Below are 14,434 nucleotides of genomic sequence, written 5' to 3' on the forward strand. Positions count from 1 at the left end.
AGCTTCTCAGAATGACCTGAAACTCCACGGAGCGTATTTTTTGAAATAATAAAAAATACTGGCAAAAGATCAAGGCCAGGGGGCCCACACCCTAGCCACGAGGGTGGGGTGCGTGCCTGCCCCCTAGGCACGCCCCCTACCTCGTGGGCCCCCTAGAGCTCCTCTGACCTCAACTCCAACTCTATATATTCACTTTTGGGGAGAAAAAAATCAAGGAGAAGGATTCATCGTGTTTTACGATACGGAGCTGCTGCCAAGCCCTAAAACCTCTTGGGAAGGCTGACTCGAGTCCGTTTAGGGCTCTGGAGAGGGGAATCCCTCACCGTCGTCATGATCAACCATCCTCCATCACCAATTTCATGATGCTCACCGCCTTGCGTGAGTAATTCCATCGTAGGCTTGCTGGACGGTGATGGGTTGGATGAGATTTATCATGTAATCGAGTTAGTTTTGTTAGGGTTTGATCCCTAGTATCCACTATGTTCTGAGATTGATGTTGCTATGACTTTGCTATGCTTAATGCTTGTCACTAGGGCCCGAGTGCCATGATTTCAGATTTGAACCTATTGTGTTTTCATCAATATATGAGAGTTCTGGATTCTATCTTGCAAGTCTATAGTCACCTACTATGTGTTATGAAACAGCAACCCCGAAGTGACAATAATCGGGACCACTCCCGGTGATGACCGTAGTTTGAGGAGTTCATGTATCCACTATGTGTTAATGCTTTGGTCCGGTACTCTACTAAAAGGAGGCCTTAATATCCCTTAGTTTCCACCAGGACCCCGCTGCCACGGGAGGGTAGGACAAAAGATGTCATGCAAGTTCTTTTCCATGAGCATGTATGACTATATTCGGAATACATGCCTACATTACATTGATGAATTGGAGATAGTTCTGTGTCACCCTAGGTTATGACTGTTACATGATGAACCACATCCCGCATAATTCTCTATCACCGATCTGCCTACGAGCTTTCCATATATTGTTCTTTGCTTATTTACTTTCCCGTTGCTATTGTTGCAATCACTACAAAATACCAAAAACATTACTTCTACTACCGTTACCTTTTGCTACCGTTACCACTACTATCATATTACTTTGCTACTAAATACTTTGCTGCAGATATTAAGTTTCCAGGTGTGGTTGAATTGACAACTCAGCTGCTAATACTTGAGTATATTCTTTGGCTCCCATTGTGTCGAATCAATAAATTTGGGTTGAATACTCTACCCTCGAAAACTGTTGCGATCCCGTATACTTGTGGGTTATCAAGACTATTTTCTGGCGCCGTTGCCGAGGAGCATAGCTCTATTCTTTGAGTCACTTGGGATTTATATCTGCTTATCATTATGAAGAACTTGAAAGATCCAAGAACCAAGATTTATCCCTCAACTACGAGGGGAGGTAAGGAATTGCCATCTAGCTCTGCACTTGATTCACCTTCTGTTTTGAGTAAGCTTGCGACACCTAAACCTGCTTCTTCTATTGATTCTGATATGTCGCATGTTATTGATGATGCCACTTCTACTATGCATGATACTTATGATGAAACTACTTCTATGCTTGATACTACTATGCCACTTGGTGAATTTCTTGATGAACAACTTGCTAGGGCTAGAGAGAATGAAATTATTGAAACTGACAATATTGATGAAAGTGGTGATGAAGACTCTCCCCCTAATAAATATGAATTGCCTGTTGTGCCTGAGGGTTATGTTCTAGATGAAGAATCTGTTAGAGCTATTCTTGCTTGTAATGATAGAAGTGATCTTAAGAAGTTATTAGCTAAATGGAAGCAGCAATCTCTTAATGCTAGAATCAAACCTGACCCTGCTTTTGCTACTTCACCTATCTGTGTTAATGATTAGGATTATGAATTCTCTGTTGATCTTGATATAATTACTTTGGTTGAGTCTGATCCTTTTTATGGCTATGAATCTGAAACTGTTGTGGCACATCTTACTAAATTAAATATATAGCCACCCTGTTCACTAATGATGAGAGAACTCGCTACTTTTATATCCTTAAAATATTTCCATTCTCATTAAAGGGTGATGCTAAGATATGGTTTAATTCTCTTGATCATGGTTGTGTGCGTAGTCCCCAGGATATAATTTATTACTTCTCTGCTAAATATTTCCCTCCTCATAAGAAACAAGCTGCCTTAAGGGATATATATAATTTTGTGCAAATTGAAGAAGAGAGTCTCCCTCAAGCTTGGGGGAGGCTTCTCCAATTACTTAATGCTTTGCCTGATCATCCTCTTAAGAAAAATGAAATACTTGATATCTTTTATAATGGACTAACCGATGCTTCCAGAGATTACCTGGATAGTTGTGTTGGTTCTATTTTCTAGGAAAGAACAACGGATGAAGCTGAAATTCTATTGAATAATATATTGACAAATGAAAATAATTGGACACTTCCTGAGCCAACTCTTGAGCCTATTCCTAAACCAACTCCGAAGAAGAGAGGTGTTCTATTTCTTAGTCCGGAAGATATGCAAGAGGCAAAGAAAGCCATGAAACAAAAGGGTATTCAAGCTGAAGATGTTAAGAATTTACCTCCTATTGAAGAAATACATGGTCTTAATTTACCGCTTGTCGAAGAAATGCATAATGTTAATCCATCTCCTATTGAAGAAATACATGGTCTTGATAACCCGACACAGGTAGTAAAGGTAAATTCTCTCTATAGATATGATAAAGCTGAAATCCCACTTACTAAGGTTGCTAGCCCATGCTTAGATGAGTTCGATAAGTTTATGGTTAAGCAAGAAGACTTCAATGCTTATTTTGGTAGACTAAAACGCAGTGCTGATATGCTTGAACACTTGGGTGATTGTATGGCTAATGTTAAAGGTGAACTTAAACTTATTAGTAAACATGCTTCTATGGTTACCACTCAAGTAGAACAAGTACTTAAAGCTCAAAATGATTTGCTCAATGAATTGAATAGTAGGAATAAAGATTTTGCTGTTAGAGTGGCTACTAGAACTGGTAAAATGACTCAGGAACCTTTGTATCCTGAAGGCCACCCTAAGAGAATTGAGAAAGATTCTCAGTGAAATAATATAGATGCACCTAGTCCTTCAAAACGGAAGAAAAAGAAAAATGATAGGACTTTGCATGCTTCTAGTGAACCTATTGCTGAAACACCTAAGAATCCAAAGGATATTTCTATTTCTGATGCTGAAACACAATCTAGTAATGAACCAGAAACTAGTGATAATGTTAATGATAATGTTCTTGATGATGCTCAACCTAGCAATGATAATAATATAGAAATAGAACCTGCTATTGATCTTGATAACCCACAATCAAAGAATCAACGTTATGATAAGAGTGACTTTGTTTCTCGGAAACACGGTAAAGAAAGAGAGCCATGGGTTCAGAAACCCATGCCTTTTCCTCCCAAACCATCCAAGAAAAAGGATGATGAGGATTTTGAGAGCTTTGCTGAAATGATTAGACCTATCTTTTTGCGTATGCGATTAACTGATATGCTCAAAATGAATCCTTATGCTAAGTATATGAAAGATATTGTTACTAATAAAAGAAAGATACCGGAAGCTGAAATTTCCACCATGCCTACTAATTATACTTTTAAGGGTGGAATACCAAAGAAACTTGGAGATCTGGGAGTACCCACTATACCATGCTCCATTAAAAGAAACTATGTTAAAACTGCTTTATGTGATCTTGGAGCCGGTGTTAGTGTTATGCCTCTTTCTTTATATTGTAGACTTGATTTGAATAAGTTGACACCTACTGAAATATCTTTGCAAATGGCTGATAAATCAACTGCTATAACTGTCGGTATTTGTGAGGATGTGCTTGTTGTGGTTGCAAACGTTACTATTTTAATGGACTTTGTTATTCTTGATATTCCCGAGGACGATAGTATGTCTATTATTCTTGGAAGACCCTTTTTAAATACTGCAGGGGCTGTTATTGATTGCAACAAGGTCAATGTCACTTTTCATGTTAATGGTAATGAGCATACGGTACACTTTCCGAGGAAACAACCTCAAGTTCATAGTATCAATTCTATTGGAAAAATTCCATCGATTATTTTTTGGAGGTTTTGAATTTCCTCTTCCTACTGTCAAGAAGAAATATGATATTCTTATTGTTGGGGATGTCCATATCCCCGTTGAGGTAACCTAGTGTTATTCGAAAATTCTCCGGTTCCATGCTATTCGGAATGAGTTTGTTAACAAGACTTGATCAACCTTGTTAATGGATTCCTTTTGATGATCATGAGATGGATGAATTTAGAAAACACAACTCTCTGTACCCTCCTTTTACTTTCTGTTATTTATATAAAATAAAATAAAAGTAGTATTTTCTGTCTGTTATCTGAATTACCGTGCAATATAAAAATACCCCAAAAATAAAAGTTCTCCAAATGCCCTGAAATTTAAATATGATTTTTTCTGGAATATTTGAGAATATTTGGCACTGAGAACATAGCAGGGGGGCATCCACCTGGCCACGAGGGTGGAGGGCGCGCCCTACCCCCCTGGGCGCGCCCCCCTGCCTGGTGGGCCCATGGTGGACCTCCTCCACTTATTCCTGCACCCACACACTCCTTCCTCCCACAAACACCATTATCCAGCTCAAGCACGAGTTCTAGCTCATTTTGGTGCGATTTTCGATCTCCTTGCTCAAAGCACCTCTCACAAAACTGCTTTGGGGGATTGTTCCTTGGTATGTGACTCCTCCATTGGTCCAATTAGTTTTTGTTCTAGTACTATATTCATTGCAAATTTGCGCTGCCTAGGTGACCATGTTCTTGAGCTTGCATGCCAAATTTATATGGTTCCAAGTAGTTTAGATGTATGATATAGGCTCTAGGCACTTGTAGGAGTAGTTGCTATCAATTTTGTTGAGTTTGGTTCACTTTTATTTTGAAGTTACTAAAAATTTCAGAATTTTTCAGAAAATAATGAAGAGATTTTTGAGGGGCTCATCGAGCCGAAGCTCAAAGGAAAAGCAAAATGAAGAAGCAAAGAAGCCCAAATATAATCTTCCTCGCATCGCGGAGGTTCGGCCGTGTGAATGGCCTTGTGATGATTTCTTGCGAGTAGCCGGGATTTATGATGATTTCTATGAATTGGCTGAGAATGCAGGCCTCACCGCCTTCCTCCATGACCAGCGTGAACAGTACCTCTTACTCACCAATATCTTTGTGCAAAACTTTCATTTCCATGCTAGGAGCTCACCACCTATAGTGCAATTTTATTTATATGATGAGCATAAGGAGATGTCACTTCATGATTTTTGTCGGGTTTGTTTGATCCCTTTCGAGGGCATCATAGAGGAACCACATCGCGGCGATGTGGATGGGTTTATTGATACCATCATTGTAGGGGAAACGAGGAAGGTTTCCGATGCACGAACTACTAGCATACACTTTCCTGTTCTACGATATTTTGCTATATTTGCTAGTAGATGCTTAATTGGGCGCGGAAACTGTGGAAACCTGAGTGCCCCTGATATTGTTATTTTGTGCCACACCTTATTTCATGATGATACATTCAACATGGGTGCTATTATTGCAAAGCGGTTAAATCTTAACCGTACTAAGGGCCCAGTCTTTGGAGGCATCTTCGCCTCGCGCCTAGCTGCACATTTTAACATACCTATTAGGCATTATGAGAAGGAAGAAAAATTGTTGCCTTCTGTTTATTTAGATTATAAGAGTATGGTAACACACGATTTTATTGTTAAGAATAGGGGAAATGAGGTCAAATACAAATTGTTCTTTGGTAAACATCATCCTGAGACTATTACCATGCCTGCTCCTTCCTTGTTTGATTTATCTGCAGGGAAGTACCTTGTTCCGTTAGAGGCTATTCACGCCTACTGGAACCCTACATCAGCCACAGAGCCAGAGTCGTAATCACAAGTTGATCCTCCACGACAGTCTAATTACAAGTGGGATCCGGAGATGATTGCCAACCAGTGGCAATCAGAGTCTTCTTCTTCGCAGTACGACCCCAATTATTACTATGGATATCCGTCAGGCCAACCGTGGCCATAGACCAACTTAGGCCAAAAGCCTAAGCTTGGGGGAGTACGTATTTCTCACCGACATTACATTTATGTTCACACACTCATTGCTAGATGTCGGTGCTCATACTTTTTCATTGTATTATCCATGCTAGTTTATTTTCTTTTTATGCTTTCTTCTTGTGTGTTTAATAAACCTTAAGAAAAACCAAAAAAAATAGTTGTAGCTTTTAATTAGTTTACTTTCCATGCTTGTAGTAGTAATTAAAAAGAAAACCCAAAAAGATTTCCTATTCTTCTTTTGCTTATTGGGAGCTTTCTCGTGTAAATAGTTTTATTTCTTTTCTTTTCTTTGGGGGTCGATAGGAGAAAACCATAATTAAATGGTTAAGTGGCTCTTATATGCATTACTGTTGATCTGACAAAAGAGCCCATATTGCCTTGTCTTCTCCTGTTTATTGAATGCTTGCAGATTCCAGCTTAGTCCAATGCATGCGCACTATTATTGTTATTCACATCATTCGGTCATGCAAGTGAAAGGAATTATGACGATATATGATGGACTGATTGAGATGGGAGAAGCTGGTATGAACTCGGCCTCTCTTGTTTTTGTAAATATGATTAGTTTAAAATTCCTGATTCAGCCTATTATGAATAAACATGTTTGCGATGACAATTAGAGATCATAGTTTCTTATGCCATGCTTAATTAGCTAGGAGCTAATAATGGTTTACCTTGTGTGCCAACATGCTATTAAAATGGTTGTGATGTGGTATGCTAGGGTGGTATCCTCTTTTGAACGATTCGAGTGGCTTGACTTGGCACATGTTCACGCATGTAGTTGAAACAAAATCAACATAGCCTCTACGATATTTACGTTCATGGTGCATTATATCCTACTCATGCTTGCATTCGGTGTTGACTAATTTTAATGCATGTTCATGACTGTTGTCGCTCTCTAGTTGGTCGCTTCCCAGTCTCTTGCTAGCCTTCACCTGTACTAAGCGGGAATACTGCTTGTGCATCCAATCCCATATACCCCAAAGTTATTCCATATGAGTCCACCATACCTACCTATATACGGTATCTACCTGCCGTTCCAAGTAAATTTGTATGTGCCAAAATCTAAACCTTCAAATAAACATTCTGTTTTGTATGCTCGAATAGCTCATGTATCCACTAGGGCTGTCCATATCTTCCATCTTAGGCGGGTTATTCTCAAGAGGAGTGGAGTCCTCTCCTCACTCACGAGAAAATGGCTGGTCACCGGGATGCCCAGTCCCATGCTTTATGCAAATCAAATCAAAATAATTGCAAACAAAACTCCCCCTGGGACTCTTCTTAGTTGGAGGCACTCGTTGTTTCGAGCAAGCCATGGATTGATGCTTGTTGGTGGCGGGGGAGTATAAACTTTACCATTCTGCTTGGGAACTGCCTATAATGTGTGTATCATGGAAGATATCGCCATCTCTCGGTTGTTATGTTGACAATGAAAGTATACCGCTCAAAATATTATTCATCTCTATGTCAAAATTGAGCTCTGGCACCTCTACAAATCCCTGCTTCCCTCTGCGAAGGGCCTATCTATTTACTTTTATGTTGAGTCACCACCCTCTTATTAAAAAGCACCAGTTGGAGAGCACCACTGTCATTTGCATTCATTACTATTAGTTTACATTGAGTATGACTTGACTGGATCTCTTTTACCATGAATTACAAAGTCTAGTCAGTCCTTGATCTTTAAAGGTGCTCTGCATTTATGTTTTGCGGTCTCAGAAAGGGCTAGCGAGATACCATCTTGTTATATTATATTATGATTGTTTTGAGAAAGTGTTGTCATCCGAGATTTATTATTATTGCTCGCTAGTTGATTATACCATTGATATGAGTAAACATGAGACCTAAGCGTTATTGTGAATATGGTTAGTTTATAATCTTTGCTGAAAACTTGAATGTTGTCTTTACATATTTACAACAACAAGAGCAAACCGAGTTTGTAAAACTTTTTCTTTATCACTTCCAGTTTGTCAACTAAATTGCTTGAGGACAAGCAAAGGTTTAAGCTTGGGGGAGTTGATACGTCTCCGTCGTATCTACTTTTCCAAACACTTTTGCCCTTGTTTTGGACTCTAACTTGCATGATTTGAATGGAACTAACCCAGACTGACGCTGTTTTTAGCAGAATTGCCATGGTGTTATTTATGTGCAGAAACAAAAGTTCTCGGAATGACCTGAAACTCCACTGAGTGTATTTTTGGAAATAATAAAAAATACTGGCAAAAGATCAAGGCCAGGGGTCCCACACCCTAGCCACGAGGGTGGGGGCATACCTGCCCCCCTGGGCGCGCCCCCCTACCTCGTGGGCTCCCTGGAGCTCCTCCGACCTCAACTCCAACTCTATGTATTCACTTTTGGGGAGAAAAAAATCAAGGAGAAGGATTCATCGCGTTTTACGATATGGAGCCGCCGCCAAGCCCTAAAACCTCTCGGGAGGGCTGATCTGGAGTCTGTTCGGGGCTCCGGAGAGGGGAATCCGTCGCCGCCGTCATCATCAACCATCCTCAATCACCAATTTCATGATGCTCACTGCCGTGCGTGAGTAATTCCATCGTAGGCTTGCTGGACGGTGATGGGTTGGATGATATTTATCATGTAATCGAGTTAGTTTTCTTAGGGTTTGATCCCTAGTATCCACTATGTTCTGAGATTGATGTTGCTATGACTTTGCCATGCTTAATGCTTGTCACTAGGGCCCGAGTGCCATGATTTAAGATCTGAACCTATTATGTTTTCATCAATATATGAGAGTTCTTGATCCTATCTTGCAAGTCTATAGTCACCTACTATGTGTTATGATCCGGCAACCCCAAAGTGACAATAATCGGGACCACTCCCGGTGATGACCGTAGTTTGAGGAGTTCATGTATTCACTATGTGTTAATGCTTTGGTCTGGTACTCTATTAAAAGGAGGCCTTAATATCCCTTAGTTTCCACTAGGACCCCGCTGCCACGGGAGGGTAGGACAAAAGATGTCATGCAAGTTCTTTTCCATAAGCATGTATGACTATATTCGGAATACATTCCTACATTACATTAATGAATTGGAGCTAGTTCTGTGTCACCCTAGGTTATGACTGTTACATGATGAACCACATCCAGCATAATTCTCTATCACCGATCCATTCCCTGCGAGCTTTCCATGTATTGTTATTCGCTTATTTACTTTTCCGTTGCTATTGTTGCAATCACTACAAAATACAAAAAACATTACTTCTGCTACCGTTACCATTACTATCATATTACTTTGCTACTAAATACTTTGCTGCAGATATTAAGTTTCCAGGTGTGGTTGAATTGACAACTTAGCTGCTAATACTTGAGAATATTCTTTGGCTCCCCTTGTGTCGAATCAATAAATTTGGGTTGAATACTCTACCCTCGAAAACTGTTGCGATCCCCTATACTTGTGGGTTATCAGCTAACATATACAAATAAGATTAAGATGAGAAGCTACGCAATGGTCGAAAAGCTATAAATGATCAAGAAGTGATCCTGAGACTACTTACGTTCAAACATAACCCAAACCGTGTTCACTTCCCGAACTCCGCCGAAAAGAGACCATCACGGCTACACACGCGGTTGATTCATTTTAATTAAGTCAAGTGTCAAGTTCTGTACAATCGGATATTAACAAATTTCCATCTGCCACATAACCACGGGCACGACTCTCGAAAGTTTATACCCTGCAGGGGTGTCCCAACTTAGCCCATCACAAGCTCTCACGATCAGCGAAGGATATTCATTCTCCCGGAAAGACCCGATCAGTCTCGGAATCCCGGTTACAAAACATTTCGACAATGGTAAAACAAGACCAGCAAAGCCGCCCGATGTGCCGACAAATCCCAATAGGAGTTGCACGTATCTTGTTCTCAGGGCACACCAGATGGGCTAGACATCGGGTTGGCGTAGACCCTGGTTGCCCAAGGGGCGCCAGACATTGCCCAGTTTCGACCAACACTCAGAGGAGCACTGGCCCGGGGGTTGAAAATAAAGATGACCATTGAGTCTGTAGAACCCAAGGGAAAAAGGCTTAGGTGGCAAATGTTAAAACCAAGGTTGGGCCTTGCTGGAGGAGTTTTATTCAAGGCTAACTGTCAAGGGGGTCCCATAACCCCAACCGCGTAAGGAACATAACACCGGTATGACAGAAACTAGGGTGACAAGAGTGGAACAAAACACCACGCAAAAGGCCGAGCCTTCCACCCTTTACCAAGTATATAGATGCATTAAATTTAATAAGACATAATGTGATATACTAACATATCCATGTTCCAACATGGAACAAACTTAAACTTCACCCGCAGATAGCAATACTATAAGAGGGGCTGAGCAAAAGCGGTAACTTAGCCAAACAACGGTTTGCTTGGAAGGTGGGTTAGTGGCTTGACATGGCAATATGGGAGGCAAGATATAACAAGTGGTAGGTAGCGCGACATAGCGATAGAACAAACAACTAGCAAGGCAAAGGTAGAAGTGATATCGAGGGTATGGTCATCTTGCCTGCAATGTTCTTAGAGTTGTCGAGAGCTTGATCCTCGTTAGCATACTCAACAGGTTCCTCGTTCACGTACTTGTCTCCTGGCTCTACCCAAAGCAAGAACACAAGCAACGGAACAACAATCAATCATGATGCAATGCACAAGCAACATGATGCAATACATGGCATGACATGCAAGATATGATATGTAATGCATATGCATACTCCCGAAGGAAAAGGATGATCAAGGAATCAACTTGGCAAACCAAGTATGCAGCTGGAATGATGAGGTGATTTCAGTCAAAATCGATATAAGGATCACCGGAAATGGATGCACGGTTTGCAAATGACAAGCAATACAAGGATGATGCAAATCTGTGATTAACAACATGATAGCACTTAAAAATGCAACAAGAAACTAAGCTAAGGCACTCCAACATAACAACAAAGCATATGGTAGTGATGTACAAGAGATGCTTGACAAAACATTAACACTGAGCTACGGCTTAATCACAATACAACAGGTTCAAACAAGCATGTCAAAAGTGCAAAAGATATCAGGTTCACAGACTTAGAGAAATTACCAACATGTCAAAAGAACATCAGGAAGCAATGTTTAGAGCTAGCTAAAAACATGCTACAAGAACTTAACATAGCAAACAAAGGCATTGTGTGCTTCTACTAAATTCATAGAACAAAACTCCCTTACTGAACATGAGCCAAAAAGGCACAAAAAATATGGTTACACCCATGCAAACATAGCAAGTTTTATAAGCAGATTCAGACTTGGTGGAATTTCATGACATGGCAGAAATAGATTCATGATAGCAAATTTGCAAGCTCATGCCACTCTATGCAAAGCACTACATGACAACACAAGCATACTAACAGTAAGAAGACATGTGCATGAAGCTAAACATGGCAAGAGAATGTTCATAGGATGCATGGATCACTAGAAAAACACATGGCAATATTGATTATCATGTTAACAATCTGCCAGGAACATTATTTAGCAAAAGTAGAGCATGGTAATGATATGATAAACTACTCCATAATTGCAACCAGAGGCATGGATGGATAGAGAAAAACCACGTGTTCAAAACATCCTTATGAAGTATCTCAAAATAAGCATGGATCTCATGGTAGGAACAAGTTTACATGGCATTAAAATAACATCAGGAAAAGGACTTTGAAAAATACTAAGTGCCTGAAAACAGCAACATCACGGAGCCTACTTTGCATGCTTGTGCTAGTAACCACAGAGATCACAAAAATACACAAATCGCACCCATGTAAATATGGCATGTTGGAGCTCATAAAACATGTCGATGTCATGCTCATAGGATGCACACACAAAATGCAACAAAAATGGCAAATCATCAAGTTCTGTTAAGAACCAGCAGTTAACATTTTATAGCATGCTTGCAACAAGGATAATGGCATCAATATGGACAGTAACATGCATGCAAATGTCACTAACATGAATAGCATAACGGGAAGAACATTTCGACATATCATATGCACAAATCAGAGTCAAAGGCATGGAGATATAGCACGTTGAACAAGGCATAAAAATATGAGGAAAATCACAGACTTAGTCGAAATTCAAGCGAAAAAACAGAGGCTCACTTTGGGCCAAATGGGCCAGAGGGTGAGGCAGGCTGAGGCGGATCTGGCCAGAGATGCCTACGGGCGCGGGAACTAGGCCTGGCACAGCGCGGGGCCGCGGTCAATGGCGAGGGCGGATCGGGGCTCCTCCCCGATCGAGTAGGACGGCGACGGCTACCGTTGCCGATGGGGAACCGGCTAGGACGGCGAAGGTCCACTGGATCCGGGTGTAGCTCGCCGGATCTGGTCGGGGCGGCGGCTTGCGCGCTTCTGTGGCGGCGCCGGCAAGGAAAAGACGGCGGCGAGGCGGCGCGCAAAGGGCGACGGCGGAGCAGTGGCGCCGGCGAAGAGCAGGCGGCGGGGCGGAGCGACGGGCGTCGATGAAGAGCGGGCGGCGCTTGGCAGGTGGGCTGAGGCGCGGGCGCTCAGGCGCGCAGACGGGTCGGGGGGGCCTCCCGCGAGCTCAGGCGGGCCGGCGGCGGCTGGCGGCGGAGAGTGCCACGTGGCGGCCTCCTATTGGCGTGGGGCGGCGGCGCGATTTGTCCGGCGGGATCCGGACGTGTCCGGCGGCGCGGAGGGACCTAGACTAGGGTTTTGGACCCGGATTTGGATGGGAGATGTATTTATATAGGTAGAGGGAGCTATGAGTGTCCAAATGAGGTGTGGTTTTTGCCCACAGGATCGTGATCCAACGACGAAGAGCGTGGAGTGGGTTTAGATGGGTTATTGGGTTGTTGGAGGGGTGTTGGGCTGCAACACAAAAGAGGCTTTTGCGATTACCCGATTAACCGTTGGGCATCAAACGACCTCCAAATGGAACGAAATTTGATAGGCGGTCTACCGGTGATGTACCAAATCCACTCGACAAATCTCAACCCATTCCTAGAACTTTTTTCTCCCGCTCACGAAACAAGATTAGAGGGGTGCAACGGGGCACGAGACAGTGTCGGATTGCAAAACGGACAACGGAGAAAAAGACTGGATGCATGAGACAAGCACGAATGCAAATGCGCTGCACATGATGACATGATATGCAATGCATGACATGAACAAAATGCAAAACGAAAGACAAACCCCAACCGTGAAGGGAATATCCTATCACATCGCCGAAAATGGCAAGAGTCGTAGTTACAAATATAGGAAGTTACATCCGGGGTGTTCCATAGTGATACCTGTTAAATCAGATAGATCGACAACCATAGAAAACACAGGCCCAACTGATGAGGACATGACTACCTTGGATACGACCAAAAATATTGCATACATGTATATTTGTGAGGTGATTTCTAGTGCAAACTATGCAAAAATATATTTATGTCATCCAGGACAAAAATAGTACACAAACTTATATGCCATGTCTATTTGTAGGTCTATGGGACATTTGTACAATCCACATATGAAGATAAGGGAGAAAGAGATGTTTACTTGATGTTCAAAAAATTCTCTCACGTCACTTTCGGCCCAAGAGAAGATAGAGCCCAACTCTCTCACATTCTAGACTTAGATTCGGACTGCACAGACATACCTGACTCAAAACGTCAATAATTTTTTCATCCGGACTTTGAATTGGGTGATACTTTTTCTGCTGGAAAGTAGATTTCATGCAATTTCCAACCCAATTGGATTCGGCTTCAAATTCATCCGGATTGTTGAGTTATGGACGAAACAATCTGATACTGCAGCAGAATCCGAGTCAAACTACAAGTCGAAAGGTGCTACATCACCTCCGCTTGGGCTCATTGGCCTTGTACGACCTAGGGTTGGTTTTAGGCTTCCTTGGGATGTCATCCCACCTCCTTGGCCGTCACCCCTTGCTCCTATATAAATAGATCCACCTAGTGGATTTTTCCTTGGGATTTGTTTAGTTAAAAGTTAGCCATTGCAACTTCGTGTACTTCATTTATGTCAAACGACCAGACCAAGACCGCTTTCGGATCCCCACATTTATCAAAACTTTATCTGTATTCATAATATTCAGATTGAATTATCATATTCTTGCTTGTTCTTCAATTGCGTGCAGGAATTGACCTTCGTGGTCGGGCTGATCGGTCTTCCAGCATCGTCCGTAACCTTGGGAGTCTGGTTTAGTGATTGCTAAGGCGCAATGTCGTGCACATTTGTAGTCGGATCATCAAAGTCGACTCCACCGAATCGGTAGTTATCATCTCATCGAAAGATCAGGACACCCTCTCCTCTATCAAGGGAGAAAGTGTTCCCCTTCTTGAAAACAAAGCCGTCCTCGGCGTTTCTTAATCTGAAATGTGGCTA

Source organism: Triticum urartu, chromosome 6 (assembly GCF_003073215.2).
Source record: "Triticum urartu cultivar G1812 chromosome 6, Tu2.1, whole genome shotgun sequence".
Lineage (NCBI taxonomy): Eukaryota > Viridiplantae > Streptophyta > Magnoliopsida > Poales > Poaceae > Triticum > Triticum urartu.